The 20,966-nt window shown below is 39.0% G+C and overlaps 1 protein-coding gene across 6 annotated transcripts in view; it reads right to left on the bottom strand.

Annotated features, from left to right (window-relative positions):
- si:ch211-59o9.10 (uncharacterized protein LOC561841 homolog) overlaps positions 1–1,901 on the bottom strand; it is a 33,127-nt gene extending 31,226 nt beyond the window's left edge. For 3 of the 6 annotated variants that reach the window (XM_063072108.1, XM_063072112.1, XM_063072113.1), the window contains exon 1: positions 1,858–1,901. The gene's annotated coding sequence lies outside the window, so the exon portion shown is untranslated. The other 3 variants (XM_063072114.1, XM_063072111.1, XM_063072110.1) reach the window with 3 other exon arrangements.
- Between the last annotated feature and the right edge of the window lie 19,065 nt (positions 1,902–20,966).

The raw sequence follows: 20,966 nt of genomic DNA, 5'->3' as shown, positions 1-20,966 counted from the left end.
GACCATTTAATCAAAATGTAATGTAATTGATTAGGGATGGGGGGCTCATTTATGGCAGTGAAGTACTTGATTTCACATAAAATCACAGTACTGGCATGATTTAAGTGCACCATTCAAATTTATTACTACATTTTATTTAAAGACAAAGAAAATTTAACTTTGTCACATGCACAAAAAGTACAGTGAAATATGTCATTTTGCATCAGCAAAGATTATGCTGGGCAGTCTACAAGTGTCACGATGCTTCTAGAACCAACACAGCATGCATACAACTCACTAACCCTAACCATACGTTTTTAGAATATAGATGGAAACCAGTGCACTGGGAGGAAATCCACATGGTCAGTGAGAATATACAGGCAGGAGTGGGAATCAAAGCCCAGCTGATGCTGTAATGCATCGCACTAACTACAGTAGAATGCCATTATTCACTGTATATACTACACTATTTTTAAAATTAACACTATTTATTGCAAGAATTGTGTCTCTTGACAAACAGTGGCACAGTGACAAAAGTCACTGCTACAGCAACAGATCAGACTTCAATCCAGACACTGGCACTGGGTGTGAACTTGTACACCACCTCTGTGACTGTATAGTTTACTTGCATATTAAAAAGACATGCAGGTTGAAAGGTTAATTAGCAACCATAAATTGCCCCACATATAGGTGGGTGAGAGAACCCACTGTTGTCTATAAGGAGTTCATATATTCCCCCATGACTATGTGGATTTCCTCCAGGTGCTCCAGTTTCCTCCCACAATCCAAAGGCATACCATTTGGTAGGTTAATTGTCCATTGTAAATTGTCCCAATTTAGGGTTAAAAATCAGGGGTTGCTGGGCAGTAGGGCTCAAATATAGCTATTTCATGCTATAGCTTAATAAGTAAGTTAATAAAAGAATCTGGAGAGACTTAATAAGCATGTAAGGAGGATAAAATGTAGGATTAGTGATGAATGGTTGATGACTAGTAGATTTGGTAGGCTTAAATAGTCACTGTTGTGTCTCTGATACAGTCCCCTCCCAAAGATATACAAGCTTACTTTAATACAAAAACAGTAGATGACAAGCTCATCTCTTTGAGAGAAACTGATGAGACATTAAAACTGGCTGGACAAAATTTCTATTTGGAAAAACAAAACAAGACCAAATACAGTAGCTAATAACTAGAATGTAGAAATTGTTATCAAAACATTAAGCCACCTAGGAATGTAAAAAGGAGATTCCAGAAGGCTACAATACACACCAGTGAATAGACAGATCAAAGTTAAAAGAACTCGTGTTCCAGGCAATATAATTGGATTCATTTTCAACCATACAGCAAATATGTTTGTTTAAACGACGTGCTCTGGAAATAACAAGAACTCTCGTGTCCTGGTAACATCAGCATCCATCATTTGTATGAAGCGTTTGAAAAATAACTATTCTATAATAGATTTCAAACCACTACTACAAGGTCAAACACAGACCAAGTTATTCCAAATATATAAATCATTAATCCTTTCAAATATGCACTGGTTTTAGGATATTAAAGACCTAGATTGTAACAAATCCAGCCTCTCTGTCACCCTGCCAATTTACCACTAACATCAAAGCTCCATGTCCATCTTGCAATTAGTTTTATATCCATCCTTGGAAGAAGTGGACTCCCATGGCGGAGCATACAGAAGCCGGGACTGGTCAGGACTTCACTGGCCTGAGGTCACTGGGCACCAAGCTCTGGGCCCAGCTAGCACGGTTCCCTTCGGCGCATGACTAAAACCAGACTGGAACAGCACAATTGCAGTGAGGGACCGAGCACAGAGGCGCGAGCGGGATAACGGTGCAGGGAACGGCCAGACACCACACTCACTTACCGGCCCGGCTCCAGCGGCTGGCCGCTCCCGCTCAAACACCCGCGCAGGCGCACAGAACCCCCTCCGCAAGGCTACGCCAATGCTCAATTTCAGCTCACTTTGCGCCGTCCGTCATTTCCAAACAACATCTCTCATTGGCTGACGTCTACCCAGTTCCCGCCTCCTTCCCACCGGCTTCCGTTTCGCTCACCAGCCGTTGGCCTCTCGCGCGGCAGTGACGTACTCCAAATGAGAATCTTGTCTCCCATTGGCTGCAAGATGCAAGCGCCAAGGTCCAATCGCAGCTCCCGCTGGTCTCCCTTGTCATTGGTTGTAGATTACAATTTCTTTCCGGAGTGTGGTTTCTCAGAATTGTTTTGTTTGTGATAGACTGGACTACTTGTATCACATGGAGAAATAAGAAATTAACTTTTATTGAATAGCGTTTAATTGCGTAACGGTGCTGACGCTTTGCAATAGTTCAACTAAGCTAAAACGTTTTGTTGATTGTTTTCGTTTGTACTGACTTGAGACTTCTCGCTTCGTTGTCCAACAATAATCAGCCTGCGTTGATGGATTCCAGTTGCCCTGATACCACAATGCCCATGACCGCAGTGTCCTGGTGAGACCTTTCACAATGCTCATCGCTGATAGCGCCAAAATGTGCAGGGAAGAAGTATGAATGGGATTGCAGAAAGTAAGTCTTTAGTGTCAAATTGCTCTTCATGGTTCTGTATGCTTGAAGCATGTTGTCAACCATCGCCGGGTAGTTTAGTACTCTGCAGTTGTCAAAGTTTTCAACAACATCCTTGAATGCTTTTGATGTGATTTTCTCCGGTCCCACTAGAAGTTCTTCAAATTGCCTGTCATTGGTGACCTGTTCAATTTGTGGACCAACAAAAATGATTTTGTTAAGCAACATACATCAAAGTTGCTGGTGAACGCAGCAGGCCAGGCAGCATCTATAGGAAGAGGCGCAGTCGACGTTTCAGGCCGAGACCCTTCGTCAGGACTAACTGAAGGAAGAGTGAGTAAGGGATTTGAAAGCTATTTGAATGACTTTGTTAATCTTGGCATCAGTTATTCTGGGAAACACCTGTCTCAAAAATTGAAATCTTTCAAGGAAACTTTTATGCCTGGTGACGTCAGCTTCCATCTTTGCAGTCTTGAACACAGTAAGTCTGATTTTGCTTTGGCAAACCAAAGTCTCTGACCAGATTATTTAACTCAGATTGAGTTATCAGATGAGGCTCTCTGGACATAAAAGGTTCAAAATCTGTATCAGTGTCAGTGTTGTTTTCCATTCCTGGCTGGTGCATCACAGCATCTATATCTGCTTCCTCTAGACTCTAGGTCTCTGGTGGCTTTGGTACTGGAAGACTATTGTCACGTGGCACAGGTCTCATGGTGAAGGGAGACTGGGGTATTCAATGGATTTCTTGTTTTTAGCAGAGAAACCAGACACACTGGTCAGGCAGAAGGAGCAGTCTGTCACATGATCCTTCTGCTCTCGCCATATCATTGGGACAGTGAATGGCCATACTCTAAGATCGACAGCCCATGTTGCACAACAAATGTGAGGAGCCCAGGCTTTGTCTTGATTACCAATTTTACACCCAAAGTAGAGCTCATAGGGTTTCTTAATAAGACGAGTCATGCTCTGACTTTGAGATACTTGTCACAAATATAACAGGAAGTATCACAGCTGTTGCAACATTGGTGAGATATTTTGCTATCACAAATATTCCTGAAAATACAATTACTTTATTATGATGTGTACACACAATATGCAATGCATGTAGAGCATGTGCATCAACGTGTTGGCAATCCGATATACATGTAAACACAATGCATAGAATGGTTTGCGCGATGCTTTTATAGCCTTTCTAAAACCTGTCCTCCCATGCAGCATCAGCCCTGCCTAAGCATGTCTGCACAGGATATAAAACTTGTGGGCAATATTTTAATTGACTTGGTGCGTGATAGGAAATTTCAATGTGATTTTCATGTCAGCAGTCCAAAATCCATAAGATACACCCAAAAGTATTCAGGAAGCAAAATTTTTATTGTCCAGTGTTATTAATCACTGGGCCTCTAGTCACTCTGTACACCAATCATTGATCACTAGTCACTCAGTTAAATAGTTAAGTAGTCACTTCAGCTACTGACCATTAATTGTCCAGTGAGTGGTCACTGACCACTACTCACTCAGACCACTGCGACCGACCATAAGCCATCTAGCCCACTGATCACCCAGCTAAATGGGCATTTCAATTTTCAGATATACACAGCTCAGCTATTGTGTCAGGCATTCTCTCCATATATCAAGTCAAAGCAAATTTGTTATCTATATTCCACCTGGAGTTTCATTTTCTTGCAGGCATTTCATGAAAATATATAAGTACAGTAGAATTTATGTAAAAGTACGCATAAACAGACACCAATGAACAAGACAAATTGTAAAATTAAAATAGTAATACTGAGAGCATGAACTGTAGAGTCCTTGAAATTGATTCTATATGTTGTGGAATCTCTTCAAAGTTGTGGTAAGTAAACTTATCAATGGCAGTTCAAGAGCCTGTTGGTTGTAGAGCAATAATTGTTCCTGAACCTGGTATTGTGGGGCCTAAGGCTCCTGTACCTCTTGCTATCATTTGCTAAGAACTGTACATTACTTTTAAAAGGGAGAAAACTCGAAGAGCATCAGACATCGTAATATATATTTTGCCATTATATATTGTGAGAAGAATTAAAAAGACACGGTTATTTCTTCAGCAGTTTGACCTGAGCACGACTGCGCAAGCGTGTGGACTTCAGCCAGTGAGAACAGTGAGAAGAGTTTAAAAGGAGACAGCCTTATAGAGCGGACGACGGTGTAGAGGAAGACAGAGTAGGAAGCTTTGGCTCAACGGGGCTTTGGTGATAATGGGTCTAGACGAGGTAGGTTGCCTGTGTAGAATACAGACAGGAAGTATGTGTGTGAGGCCGGTGTTCTGTGCTCAGTGTTCGATGAGGGAGGTCCAGGAGACTCCCAGCCTCCCGGACGGCCACATCTGCACCAGGTGTATCGAGCTGCAGCTCCTTAGGGACTGTATTATGAAACTGGAGATGCAGCTCGATGACCTTCGTCTGGTCAGGGAGAGCGAGGAGGTGATAGAGAGGAGCTATAGGCAGATAGTCACACTGGGGCCACGGGAGACAGATAAGTGGGTAACAGTCAGGAGAGGGAAGGGCAGAAGTCAGAGCTCCCCTGTAGCTGTACCCCTTGACAACAAGTACTCCTGTTTGAGTACTGTTGGGGAGGGAATGACCTACCTGGGGGAAGCAACAGTGGCCGTGCCTCTGGCAAAGAGTCTGGCCCTGAGACTCAGAAGGGTAGGGAAAGGAAGAGGATGGCAGCAGTGATAGGGGACTCTATAGTTAGGGGCTCAGACAGGCAATTCTGTGGATGCAAGAAAGAAGCACGGATGGTAGTTTGCCTCCCAGGTGCCAGGGTCTGGGATGTTTCTGATCGCATCCACAATATCCTGAAGTGGGAAGGAGAACAGCCAGAGGTCAAGGTACATATTGGTACCAACGACATAGGCAGGAAAAGGGAGGAGGTCCTAAAAACAGGCTACAGGGAGTTAGGAAGGAAGTTGAGAAGCAGGACCTCAAAGGTAGTAATCTCAGGATTACTGCCTGTGCCACCTGACAGTGAGTATAGGACTAGAGTGAGGTGGAGGATAAATGTGTGGCTGAGGGATTGGAGCAGGGATTTAGATTTCTGGATCATTGGGTCCTCTTTTGGGGCAGGAGTGACCTGTACTAAAAGGACGGGTTGCACTTGAATCTCAGGGGGACCAATATCCTGGTGGGGAGGTTTGCTAAGGCTATTGGGGAGAATTTAAACTAGGTTTGCTGGGGGATGGGAACCAAAATGAAAAGACGGAGGAAGAGGCGGTTGGCTCACAAATAGAGAAAGCTTGGAGACAGTGCGAGAGGGAGGATAGGCAGGAGATAGAGAAGGGATGTGCTCTGACTGATGGTTTGAGATGTGCCTATTTTAATGCGAGGAGTATCATGAACGAAGCAGATGAGCTCAGAGCGTGGATCAGCATTTGGAGCTGTGATGTTGTGGCCATTACAGAGACTTGGATGGCTCAGGGGCAGGAATGTTTACTTCCAGTGCCAGGCTTTAGATGTTTCAGAAAGGACAGGGAGGGAGGCAAAAGAGGTGGGGGCATCGTACTGTTGATCAGAGATAGTGTCATGGCTACAGAAAAGGAGGAAGTCATGGAGGGATTGTCTACTGAGTTTCTGTGGGTAGAAGTTAGAAACAGGAAGGGATCAATAACTCTATTGGGTGTTTTTTATAGACAACCCAATAGTAACAGGGACATAGAGGAGCAGATAGGGAGACAGATTCTGCAAAGGTGTAATAATAACAAGGTTGTTGTGTTGGGAGATTTTAATTTCCCAAATATCGATTGGCATGTCCATAGAACGAGGGGTTTAGATGGGGTGGAATTTAGTTAGGTGTGTTCAAGAAGGTTTCTTAACACAATATGTAGATGAGAGGAAAGACAGTACTTGATCTGGTATTGGGAAATGAACCTGGTCAGGTGTCAGTTCTCTCAGTGGGAGAGCATTTTGGAGACGGAGAGATTACAATTCTATCTCCTTTACCATAGCATTGGAGAGGGATAGGAACAGACAAGTTAGGAAAGTGTTTAGTTGGAATAAGGGGAAATATGAGGCTATCAGGCAGGAACTTGGAAGAATAAACTGGGAACAGATGTTCTCAGGGAAATGTACAGAAGAAATGTGGCAAATGTTCAGGGGATATTTGCATGGAGTTCTGCATAGGTACATTCCAATGGGACAGGGAAAGTATGGTAGGGTACAGGAACGGTGGTGTACAAAGGCTGTTGTAAATATATTCAAGAAGAAAAGAAGAGCTTACGAAAGCTTCAAAAAATTAGGTAATGATAGAGATCTAGAAGATTATAAGGCTAGCAGGAAGGAGCTTAAGAAAGAAATTAGGAGAGCCAGAAGGGGCCATGAGAAGACCTTAGTGGACAGGATTAATGAAAACCCCAAGGCATTCTACAAGTATGTGAAGAGCAAGAGGATAAGACATGAGAGAATAGCTCCAATCAAATGTGACAGTAGAAAAGTGTGTATGGAACTGGAGGAAATAGCAGAGGTACTTAATGAGTACTTTGCTTCAGTATTCACTACGGAAAAGGATCTTGGCAATTGTAGGGATGACTTACAGCGGACTGAAAAGCTTGAGCATGTAGATATTAAGATAAAGGATGTGCTGGAGCTTTTGGAAAGCATCAAGTTGGATAAGTCATCGGTCCCAGACAAGATGTACCCCAGGCTACTGTGGGAGCTGAGGGAGGAGATTGATGAGCCTCTGGCGATGATCTTTGCATCATCAATGGGGGACGGGAAATGTTCCAGAAGATTGGAGGGTTGTGGATGTTGTTCCATTATTCAAGAAAGGGAGAGGAGATAGTCCAGGAAATTATAGACCAGTGACTCTTACTTCAGTGGATAGTAAATTGATGGAGAAGATCGTGAGAGGCAGGATTTATGAACATTTAGAGAGGCATAATATGATTAGGAATAGTCAGCATGGCTTTGTGAAAGGCAGGTTATGTCTTAGGAGCCTGATTGAATTTTTGAGGATGTAATTAAGCACTTTGATGAAGGTAGAGCAGTGGATGTAGTGTATATGGATTACAGCAAGGCATTTGATAAGGTACCCCTTGCAAGGCTTATTGAGAAAGTAAGGAGGCATGGGATCCAGGAGACATTGCTTTGTGGATCCAGAAGTGGCTTGCCCACAGAAGACAAAGAGTGGTTGTAGATGGGTCATATTCTGCATGGAGGTCGGTGACCAGTGGTGTGCCTCAGTGATCTGTTCTGGGACCCCTACTCTTCGTCATTTTTATCAATGACCTGGATGAAGAAGTAGAGGGATGGGTTAGTAAGTTTGCTGATGACACAAAGGTTGGGGGTGTTGTGGATGGTGTGGAGGGCTGTCAGAGGTTACAGTGGGACATTGATAGGATGCAAAACTGGGCTGAGAAGTGGCAGATGGAATTCAACCCAGATAAGTGTGAGGTGGTTGATTTTGGTAGGTCAAATATGATGGCAGAATATAGTATTAATGGTAAGATTCTTGGCAGTGTGGAGAATCAGAAGGATCTTGGGGTTCGAGTCCATAGGACACACAAAGCTGCTGCGCTGATTGACGCTGTGCTTAAGAAAGCATACAGTGCATTGGCCTTCATCAATTGTGGGACTGTTTAGGAGCCGAGAGGTAATGTTGCAGCAATATAGGACCCTGGTCAAACCCCACTTGGAGTACTGTGCTCAGTTCTGGTCGCCTCACTATAGGAAGGATGTGGAAACCGTAGAAAGTGTGCAGAGGAGATTTACAAGGATGTTGCCTGGATTGGGAGCATGCCTTATGAGAATAGTTTGAGTGAACTTGGCTTTTTTTCCTTGGAGCGACAGAGGATGAGAGGTGACCTGATAGAGGTGTATAAGATGATGAGAGGCATTGATTGTGTGGATAGTCAGAGGCTTTTCCCCAGGGCTGAAATGGCTAGCACAAGAGGGCACAGTTTTAAGGTGCTTGGAAGTAGGTACAGAGGAGATGTCAGGGGTAAGTTTTTTACACAGAGAGGTGAGTGCGTGGAATGGGCTGCTGGTGACGGTGGTGGAGGCGGATACGATAGGGTCTTTTAAGAGACTTCTGGATAGGTACATGGAGCTTAGAAAAATAGAGGGCTATGGGTAACCCTAGGTAATTTCTAAGGTAAGGACATGTTCGGCATAGCTTTGTGGGCCGAAGGGCCTGTATTCTGCTGTAGGTTCTCTATGTTCCTATGTTTCTAATGGAGTATTTATTATCATTCCACACTTTCTTGTGTGGAATTGATATTTAACAGAATACTGTTGGATGATGCTTTGTTGATATCTATTTGAATATCATAAGATTATGATTATGAGGACATGCAGTCCCCTTTTATTGTCCATTAGTAATGCATGCATTAAGAAATGATAAAAATGTTTTTCCAGAATGATATCACGAAAACACATGACAAACCAACTTAAAAACTACAAATGTTTGTAACAAAAACCACATAATTATAACATATAGTTACAACGGTGCAAAGCAATACTGTAATTTGATAAGAACAGACCATGGCACGGTTAAAGTCTCAGAGTCTCAGATTATGTGAAATTTCAATAGTTCACTTTAATATCAGAGAACGCATACAGTATACAACCTGAAATCCTTACTCTTCACAGACAATCATGAAACAGAGAGGAAAAAACCCAAAGAATGAATGACAGAAATTGATTAGAACTCGAAGCCCTCTCCCCCCTCCCACACATGAGCATCAGCAAAGAATCAATCCTGCCCCTCCCCTCCCCTCACTTGTTCCAGCAGAACACATCAGGACCCCCCACCATAACATACTTGTCGAACTATCAAATTAAGGAACCGTAGTTCACGTTCATCACAGAAAAAGCCCTCCCAACTTCTAAGGACCTCAACAAGGAGCTCTGCCAAAAGAAAGCATCATCCATCATCACAGATCCCCACCATCCAGGCCTTCTTCTTCCTGCTACCATCAGGAAGGAGGAACAGGTCTGCGTCCCATCCCACCAGCTTCAGGAACAGGTAAGCTCCTGAAACTGTGTGAACATCCTCACTCACCACCACTCTGTATTGATCGTTGAACGCAACCTATAGACTCACTTTTCAGGACTCTACAATTCATGTTCTCAGTGTTATTTATTTATTATTATTATTATTTGTTTCTTTTGTTATAGCATAGTTTGGCTTCTCTTGCTTGTCAGTCTCTGTGTGTAGTTTTTCATGGATTCTATAGTACTTCATTCTGCTGTGAATGCTTGCATGAAAATGAGTCTCAGAATACTACTTGGTGACTTATACCTACTTTGACACCAAATTTACTTTGAACTTTGCCCTTTTGATGTGCGTTAATGCTGAGATTTTCTTCATGTTCGATTATATCACTTTAGTATAAGTAATAATTACACCACGGAAGAAAAAAAACACTAGTAGATAATTTGGGATACTTGATGGAAAGGAAATTGGAGGCATTCTGATAAGGCTTTTAAAGGCAGGAAGGTGTAATTGTTTATAAAGGAGAAGTATTTTTAATGACACAGGAAGAGCCAATCAACCCATCAGGTCTGAGCCAGCTCCTTTGGAGCACTTACCATAGTGCATCTCTCCATCCTTGTTTCTCTGCAGACAAGAAACTTATTCTCTTTCACTCATCCCATTATCTCCCCTTTGCTGTTAACACCGAGGGGCAAGTTAACGGTAACTGGTTAACCTACTTTGGAATGTAGAAGGGAACTAGACTAGCCAGAGGAAATCTGTGTGGTCACGGAGAGTGCACACAGACAACACTGAAGTTCAAGTCTGAACCTAGTTCAGTAGTTGCCTGGAACTATGGGGTGACAGCACTAATTGAAGCATTACATGCTGCCACCCGTGCCTGACAAGAAAGTGGTAACCTATCTCAATGACCTCATCCAGTCGCACTTACATCCACTGAGATGGAAGTGCTTTGAGAGGTTGGTCATGAAGCATATCTAATCTTGACCTGGATCCACTCCAATTTGCCTAACATCATAATAAGTCAACAGCAGATGCCTTTTCAATGGCCATGCATTCAGCTCTGGAACACCTAAAAAATGAAGATGCTTATTTTTGACTACAGCTCAGCACTCAACACTATCATCCCCTCAAAACTCATCGCTAAGGTCCAAGACCATAGCCTTGATTCCTCCCTCTGCAACTGGATTCTTAACCTCCACACTTGCAGGCTCCAGTCAATACAGATTGGCAACAAAATTTCCTTCAAAATCGGCATCAGCACTACAGTTCTGTGTGCTTATCTCCCTGCTCTACTCGCTTTCTATGGCAGATGGAATTTAATGCAGACAAGTGTGAGGTGTTCACTTTGATGGGACCATTCAGGGTAGTAGGGCACTGAGGTATGTGGTAGAACAAAGGGGCCTGGGAGTACAGGTCCATAATTTATTGAAAGTGGTATCACAGGTAGAGAGGTACATTAAGAAAGCTTTTGGCACATTGACGTTCATAAATCAAAGTACTGAGTACAGGAGTTGGCATGTTATGTTGAAGTTGTATAAGATGTTGATGAGGCCTAAATTGGAGTCTTTTGTATAATTTTAGTTATTTATTACAGGAAAGATGTAAATAAGGCTGAAGTAGTACAGAGAAAATTCTGAGGAGGACCTGAGTTATAAGGAAAGACTGAACAGGTTAAGACCTTATTCTTTGGAATGTAGAAGACTAGGGGGAGATTTGACTGTGGTATAGAAAATTATATGAGGAGTATAGATAAGGTAAATGCAAGAAGACTTTTTCCACTGAGGTTGGGTGGGACTACGACTAGAAATCATGGGTTAAGGGTGAAAGGTGAAAGAGAAGTTTGGATAGGTACGTGGAGGTAGCTGGGGTATGGAGGGCAATGGTCCAGGTGCAGATCAATGGGAGTTGGCAGCTGAAATGGTTTGGCATGAACTAGATGGGCCAAAGGGCCTGTGACTCTATGAACTTAGCAGGTCAGGCTGCAACCATAGAAATGAACATTAACATTTTGGGCCTGGACCCTTCTTTAGGATTGGAAAGGATGGGGAAAAATACCAGAATTAAAAAGATGGGGGGAGGGGATGGAGGATAACTAGAAGGTGATAGGTGAAGCCAGGCAGATGGGAAAGGTAAAGTACCAGGGAGGAAGGAATCTGATGGGCAAGGAGAGTGGACCATAGGAGAAATGGAAGGAGGAGGGTTACTGGGGGAGGTGATAGGCAGGTGAGAAGATGTAAGAGGCCAGAGTGTGGAATAGAAGAATATTGAAGAGGGAGGAAATTTTTTTTTTACCAGAAGAAGAAATTAATATTCGTCTTATCAGGTTGGAGGCTACTCAGTTGGATAATAAATATTCTTCCTAGACCCTGAGGGTGGCTTCATCGTGGCATAAGAGAAGGCCATGGACTGACATGTCAGAACGGGAATGGGAATCAAAATAAAATGTTTGGCGACCAAGAAGTTCTACTTTTGGCAGTTGGTGCTGAGGTGTTCAAAAAAGTGGTCTCCCAATTTACAAGTGTCAGCAGTGTGGAGGAGGCCACATCGGGAACAGAGATGGAGATAGAGAGATTAAGAAAGGGGAGGGGGGTGTCAGAAAAGGAGGCAACTGGCTGTGTCAGCAATTACCACATACAAAAAAGCCAATTCAAGAGAGGCATTTATGTGTTATCCTAGTTTTGCAACATTTCTGACTAATTACAAAACCAAAGATCTTTATCACACTTAGCTGAAACACCATTATGAAATGTATTGTGTATTAGCTACACAATTCCTGAACATACTGAGGTAATCTTACAATTGCAAATTTACAATAAATGCACAAACAAGAGTTTACAAGAGTGTTCAGGAATGAGGGAAGTCTCGTTTGCTATGAGTAACAAACCACCAACTCTAATTAGTCAACACGCACAAAATGCTGGTAAACACAGCAGGCCAGGCAGCATCTATAGGAAGAAGTACAGTCAACGTTTCGGGCCCAGACCCTTCGTCAGGACTAACTGAAAGAAGAGCTAGTAAGAGATTTGAAAGTGGGAGGGGGAGGGGGAGATCCAAAATGATAGGAGAAGATAGGAGGGGGAGGGATGGAGCTAAGAGCTAGAAAGTTGATTGGCAAAAGGGATACCAGGCTGGAGAAGGGACAGGATCATGGGACGACTGCTCTAATTTCCATTAATGCCCCTCCTCTCCTTCTTAACCCGACCCTTTCTTTCTTTCTTTTTAAATCTTTTTATTGAGTAAGTATACAAAAAAGGTAAGCCATATAAACATTAATACAATGTTAAAGTATAATAAAATTCCAAAAGGTATCAATACCAAAAAAAAATACTACAAACAATGTAATTTAAACATAAGAAACCAAGATAACATAATAGTATACTAAATTTTATATATATCAATGGAAAAAAAGAAAAAAAAAACCCAAAAAAAACCCCACCGTGCAACTAACTAAAAGCAAGGCAAAGCAATGGGCTAACTTGAAACCAAACAGAGTTAAACTTAAAATCACGTCCTCAATCCCGACCTCCATTAAAAACAGTGAAAAAAAAAACAAGAAGGGTAAATATTACATTAAATGAAAATATCGAATAAAAGGTCCCCAAATCTGTTCAAATTTAAATGAAGAATCATAAAGGTTACTTCTAATTTTCTCCAAATTCAAACATAAAATCGTCTGAGAAAACCAAAAAAAGGTAGTTGGAGCATTAAGCTCTTTCCAATGTTGTAAAATACATCTTTTCGCCATTAAAGTAAGAAATGCAATCATTCTACGGGCTGAAGGGGAAAGATTACTAGAAATTTTAGGTAGTCCAAAGATAGCAGTAATAGGGTGAGGAGAGATATCTATATTTAATACCTTAGAAATAATATTAAAAATATCTCTCCAAAAAGTTTCCAAAGTAGGGCAAGACCAAAACATATGAGTTAAAGAGGCTATCTGCCCCGAACATCTATCACAGAAAGGATTAATATGCGAGTAAAAACGCGCTAACTTATCTTTGGACATATGTGCTCTATGAACCACTTTAAATTGAATTAGGGAATGTTTAGCACAAATAGAGGAAGTATTAACTAATTGTAAAATCTGCCCCCAATCATCCACAGAAATGGTAAGCCCCAATTCCTGTTCCCAATCTACCCTAATCTTATCAAATGGAGCTTTCCTAAGTTTCATAATAATATTATAAATCATAGCCGATACACCTTTCTGACATGGATTGAGGTTAATTATCGAATCTAAAATATATGTAGGAGGAAGCATTGGAAAGGAAGAAAGTATAGTACTTAGGAAATTTCTAACTTGTAAATATCTAAAAAAATGTATTCTTTCTTTCTTTTTAAATCTTTTTATTGAGTAAGTATACAAAAAAGGTAAGCCATATAAACATTAATACAATGTTAAAGTATAATAAAATTCCAAAAGATAACAATACCAAAAAGATAATACTACAAACAATGTAATTTAAGCATAAGAAACCAAGATAACATAATAGTATACTAGATTTTATATATATCAATGGAAAAAAAGAAAAAAAAAACCCAAAAAAAACCCCACCGTGCAACTAACTAAAAGCAAAGCAAAGCAATGGGCTAACTTGAAACCAAACAGAGTTAAACTTAAAATCACGTCCTCAATCCCGACCTCCATTAAAACAGTGAAAAAAAAAAACAAGAAGGGTAAATATTACATTAAATGAAAATATCGAATAAAAGGTCCCCAAATCTGTTCAAATTTAAATGAAGAATCATAAAGGTTACTTCTAATTTTCTCCAGATTCAAACATAAAATCGTCTGAGAAAACCAAAAAAAGGTAGTTGGAGCATTAAGCTCTTTCCAATGTTGTAAAATACATCTTTTCGCCATTAAAGTAAGAAATGCAATCATTCTACGGGCTGAAGGGGAAAGATTACTAGAAATTTTAGGTAGTCCAAAGATAGCAGTAATAGGGTGAGGAGAGATATCTATATTTAATACCTTAGAAATAATATTGAAAATATCACTCCAAAAAGTTTCCAAAGTAGGGCAAGACCAAAACATATGAGTTAAAGAGGCTATCTGCCCCGAACATCTATCACAGAAAGGATTAATATGCGAGTAAAAACGCGCTAACTTATCTTTGGACATATGTGCTCTATGCACCACTTTAAATTGAATTAGGGAATGTTTAGCACAAATAGAGGAAGCATTAACTAATTGTAAAATCTGCCCCCAATCATCCACAGAAATGGTAAGCCCCAATTCCTGTTCCCAATCTACCCTAATCTTATCAAATGGAGCTTTCCTAAGTTTCATAATAATATTATAAATCATAGCCGATGCACCTTTCTGACATGGATTAAGGTTAATTATCGAATCTAAAATATATATAGGAGGAAGCATTGGAAAGGAAGAAAGTATGGTACTTAGGAAATTTCTAACTTGTAAATATCTAAAAAAATGTATTCTTGATAAGTTATATTTATTAGATAATTGTTCAAAAGACATAAGGGAACCATCTAAAAATAAATCCAAAAACCGTAAAATACCCTTAGTCTTCCAAGTTTGAAAAGCGCGATCCGTAAAAGAGGGAGGAAAAAATATGTTACCTAAAATAGGAATCGCTAACCCGAATTGATTAAGATCAAAAAATTTTCTGAATTGAAACCAAATACGCAAAGCATATTTAACGATCGGGTTAGAGACCTGCTTAAGGCGTTTCGAATCAAAAGGAAGAGATGAACCTAAAATAGAACCAAGTGTATAACCCTGAACAGATTGTAATTCCAATGCTACCCATTTAGGAATAGATAGTATATCCCGGTCAAGTAACCAAAATTTCATATGTCGAATATTAATAGCCCAATAATAAAATCTAAAGTTAGGTAATGCTAAACCTCCATCTCTCTTAGCTTTCTGTAAATGTATTTTACCCAGTCTCGGATTCTTATTCTGCCAAATAAATGAAGAAATTTTAGAGTCGACTTTATCAAAAAAAGATTTAGGAACGAAAATTGGTAATGCCTGAAACACATATAAAAATTTTGGCAAAAAAAACATCTTAACTGCATTAATACGACCAATCAAAGTTAAATATAAGGGAAACCATTTAGATGAAAGTTGAGTAATATGGTCTATTAATGGTAAAAAGTTAGTCTTAAATAAATCTTTATGTTTACAAGTAATTTTAATCCCAAGATATGAAAGGTAATTATTAATCAATTTAAATGGAAATTTATAATATAAGGGAAGATGTTTATTAATCGGAAAAAGTTCACTCTTACTAAGATTTAATTTATAACCTGAGAAAAGACCAAATTGTGCTAATAACTCTAAAACAGCAGGAATAGATCTCTCAGGATTAGAAATATATAAAAGTAAATCATCAGCATAGAGTGATAATTTATGGGACTTTAATCCCCGAGTTATCCCAGTAATATTTGAAGATTCTCGAATAGCAATTGCAAGAGGTTCTAATGCAATATCAAATAATAGGGGACTAAGAGGACAGCCTTGTCGAGTACCACGAAAGAGAGGAAAAAAAGGTGAGTTTAAAGAGTTAGTACGAACCGAGGCTACAGGGGAGTGATATAACAGTTTAATCCAGGATATAAATTTCAAGCTAAAATTAAACATTTCAAGCACCTTAAATAAATAAGGCCATTCTACTCTATCAAAAGCTTTCTCGGCATCTAAAGAAATAACACACTCAGGAACATTTTGTGAGGGAGTATAAACGATATTTAACAATGTACGAATATTATAAAAAGAGTAACGACCTTTAATAAAACCCGTTTGGTCTTCCGAAATAATAGAAGGAAGTACTTTTTCTAGTCTATTTGCTAATAACTTAGAAAAAACTTTAGAATCAACATTTAATAAAGATATTGGTCTATAAGATGCACATTGAGCAGGGTCTTTATCCTTCTTTAGTATTAAAGAAATTGATGCTCTATTAAAAGATTCCGGAAGTTTACCAAGTTTCAAAGAAGCCTCAAAAACCTTATAGAGCCAAGGAATCAATAAAGAAGCAAAACATTTATAAAATTCAACGGTAAACCCATCAGGGCCAGGAGCTTTCCCCAGATTCATAGAAAAAATAACATTCTTAATCTCATCCATTGTAATGGAAGTATCTAATAAAGAAGACATATCCTGTGAAATCTGAGGAAAGTCTAACTTATCTAAAAAATCATTCATATATTTAGAATCTCGAGGAGACTCTGATTGATATAAAGAAGAATAAAAATCACAAAAGGTTTGATTAATCCCCACATGATCCAATATCAATCGATCATTTTGGTTATAAATCTGATTGATTTGAGATTTAACATAATTAGATTTCAATTGATTAGCCAGCAGCTTGCCAATTTTATCACTGTGAACATAAAAATCACTTCTTGTTTTCTTTAATTGGTTTACAATCGAGGACTAAAAAAAAAATGTATTCTTGATAAGTTATATTTATTAGATAATTGTTCAAAAGACATAAGGGAACCATCTAAAAATAAATCCAAAAACCGTAAAATACCCTTAGTCTTCCAAGTTTGAAAAGCGCGATCCGTAAAGGAGGGAGGAAAAAAAAAATATGTTACCTAAAATAGGAATCGCTAAAAGGAAAAAAAGTTTTTAAAGTGTTCCGGAGACTTAAAGCACAAATTTTATTTTTACAAGAGACCCATGTACGGAGGGGGGACAGACTACGTTTTTTCAAATTCTGGAAGGGACAACAATTTCATTCGAACTCCAATGCTAAGATTCGAGGCGTCTCTATTTTTATTGATTCCTCAGTTACTTTTATACAACAGGATATTATTTCTGATCCGAATGGTAGATTTTTATTGGTTAGTGGTTTACTATTTAATAAAAAAGTAGTTTTGGTTAATGTTTATGCTCCTAATATGGATTGTCCGGAATTTTATAAATCATTGTTTAATCAGTTTCCGAATTTGAACGAGTTTTCATTGATCTGGGGCGGAGATCTTAATACCTGTTTGTCTCCAGCTTTGGACCGTTCGGCTCCTTTACGGACCTTACCTAATAAATCTGCAAATTTGATTAATTTTTTCCTTTCTGATTCTGGGTCAACGGACATTTGGCGTTTTCTGCATCCTCAGGAAAAAGATTTTTCCTTTTTTTCACATGTTCATCATTCCTATTCAAGAATTGATTATTTTTTTATTGATTCTCGTCTTATTCCTTCAGTGATTAAATGTGATTATGATTCTATAACCATTTTGGATCATGCTCCACTTAAGCTTTCTATTAAAATTATGGCCAATATACCAAATAATAGACAATGGCGTTTTAATTCGCTGTTGCTTCAGGACTCGGACTTTGTTAATTTCATGAATGAACAGATTGAGCTTTTTTTTACAATTAACCATACAGAAGATATTTCGGTTAACACTCTTTGGGACACTTTTAAAGCCTATATTCGGGGTCAGATTATTTCGTATTCTGCTGCTTTGAGGAAGAAACAGAAGCAGGAGGAGATGGCAATTGTGGACAAGATTAAAGAAATTGATAAGAAATATGTTATGGCTCTTTCTGAGGAGTTATACAAACAAAGAACTGAACTTCAAATGGAACACAGTTTACTACTCTCGTCCTCGATTGTAAACCAATTAAAGAAAACAAGAAGTGACTTTTATGTTCACAGTGACAAAATTGGCAAGCTGCTGGCTAATCAATTGAAATCTAATTATGTTAAATCTCAAATCAATCAGATTTATAACCAAAATGATCGATTGATACTGGATCATGTGGGGATTAATCAAACCTTTTGTGATTTTTATTCTTCTTTATATCAATCAGAGTCTCCTCGAGATTCTAAATATATGAATGATTTTTTAGATAAGTTAGACTTCCCTCAGATTTCACAGGATATGTCTTCTTTATTAGATACTTCCATTACAATGGATGAGATTAAGAATGTTATTTTTTCTATGAATCTGGGGAAAGCTCCTGGCCCGGATGGGTTTACCGTTGAATTTTATAAATGTTTTGCTTCTTTATTGATTCCTTGGCTCTGTAGGGTTTTTGAGGCTTCTCTGAAACTTGGTAAACTTCCTGAATCTTTTAATAGAGCATCAATTTCTCTAATACTAAAGAAGGATAAAGACCCTGCTCAATGTGCATCTTATAGACCAATATCTTTATTAAATGTTGATTCTAAAGTTTTTTCTAAGTTATTAGCAAATAGACTAGAAAAAGTACTTCCTTCTATTATTTCGGAAGACCAAACGGGTTTTATTAAAGGTCGTTACTCTTTTTATAATATTCGTACATTGTTAAATATTGTTTATACTCCCTCACAAAATGTTCCTGAGTGTGTTATTTCTTTAGATGCCGAGAAAGCTTTTGATAGAGTAGAATGGCCTTATTTATTTAAGGTGCTTGAAATGTTTAATTTTAGCTTGAAATTTATATCCTGGATTAAACTGTTATATCATTCCCCTGTAGCCTCGGTTTGTACTAACTCTTTAAACTCACCTTTTTTTCCTCTCTTTCGTGGTACTCGACAAGGCTGTCCTCTTAGTCCCCTATTATTTGATATTGCATTAGAACGTCTTGCAATTGCTATTCGAGAATCTTCAAATATTACTGGGATAACTCGGGGATTAAAGTCCCATAAATTATCACTCTATGCTGATGATTTACTTTTATATATTTCTAATCCTGAGAAATCTATTCCTGCTGTTTTAGAGTTATTAGCACAATTTGGTTTTTTCTCAGGTTATAAATTAAATCTTAGTAAGAGTGAACTTTTTCCGATTAATAAACATCTTCCCTTATATTATAAATTTCCATTTAAATTGATTAATAATTATTTTTCATATCTTGGGATTAAAATTACTTGTAAATACAAAGATTTATTTAAGATTAACTTTTTACCATTAATAGACCATATTACTCAACTTTCATCTAAATGGTTTCCCTTATATTTAACTTTGATTGGTCGTATTAATGCAGTTAAGATGTTTTTTTTGCCAAAATTTTTATATGTGTTTCAGGCATTACCAATTTTCGTTCTAAAATCTTTCTTTGATAAAGTTGACTCTAAAATTTCTTCATTTATTTGGCAGAATAAGAATCCGAGACTGGGTAAAATACATTTACAGAAAGCTAAGAGAGATGGAGGTTTAGCATTACCTAACTTTAGATTCTATTATTGGGCTATTAATATTCGACATATGAAATTTTGGTTACTTGACCAGGACATACTATCTATTCCTAAATGGGTAGTATTGGAATTACAATCTGTTCAGGGTTATACACTTGGCTCTATTTTAGGTTCATCTCTCCCTTTTGATTCGAAACGCCTTAAGCAGGTCTCTAACCCGATAGTTAAATATGCCTTGCGCATTTGGTTTCAATTCAGAAAATTTTTTCCGACCCTTATTTTCTTATTTTTCCCCCTTTCTTTCTCTGTCTTTTTTCTCCCTCTGTCCCTCTCACTATATCTTCCTCTGATGCTCCCCTCCCCCTTTCTTTCTCCCTAGGCCTCCCGTCCCATGATCCTCTCCTTTCTCCAGCCTTGTATCCTTTTTGCCAATCAACTTTCCAGCTCTTAGCTCCATCCCTCCCCCTCCTGTCTTCTCCTATCATTTTGGATCTCCCCCTCTCCCTCCCACTTTCAAATGTCTTCTTTCAGTTAGTCCTGACAAAGGGTCTCGGCCCGAAACGTCGAGTGTACCTCTTCCTATAGATGCTGCCTGGCTTGCTGCGTTCCACCAGCATTTTGAGTGTGTTGCTTGAATTTCCAGCATCTGCAGATTTCCTCGTGTTTGCAACTCCTATCAGTGTTTGCCTATCCATTTTCAAGATTCAAGATTGTTTATTGTCATTCTTCAGTACACAAGTGTAAAGGAGAAACAAAATTATCGTTACTGTGGATCCAATGCAGAATTAGAAACACAATAAAAACAAAAAATAAACTCAATAAATATAAATATAAAAGCAATCCTGTAAAACCGAATGGGCAGGTAACTAATATATACATAGACTGATTGGATGTACATACAATGACACTTCCACCCATTAACCTACTGCAAAAATTGGACCATTTGCTTCAAGCAGGATCGGAGGATAAACAGCTTCAAGTTGTTCAAGGCATTGTTGAGGATGCACTTGGAGTGTTGTGTTCAGTTTTGGTCAACTGCTATAGGAAATATATCACTGAACTGGAAAGAGTGCAGCAAGATCTGTGGCTAGGACTCGAGGGAAAGTGGTTTCAGAGTCAAAGTCAATTTATTATCACATATATGTCACCATGTATTACCTTGAGACGTTTAGAAGCTTATACCTTGGAGCAGAGGAGAACGAGGGGTGATCTTATAGAGGTGTATAAAATCATGAGGGGCAGGGATAGGGTGAATGCACACTGCCCTTTTCCCAGGGATGGGGAATCTGGAACTAGAGAACATAGGTTTAAGGTGAGAGAGGAGAGATTTAATAGGAACTTGAGGGGCAGATTTATCACTTAAA

Source organism: Mobula hypostoma, chromosome 20 (genome assembly GCF_963921235.1).
Source record: "Mobula hypostoma chromosome 20, sMobHyp1.1, whole genome shotgun sequence".
Classification (NCBI taxonomy): Eukaryota; Metazoa; Chordata; class Chondrichthyes; order Myliobatiformes; family Myliobatidae; genus Mobula; species Mobula hypostoma.
This window is presented reverse-complemented; position numbering and strand designations above follow the sequence as displayed.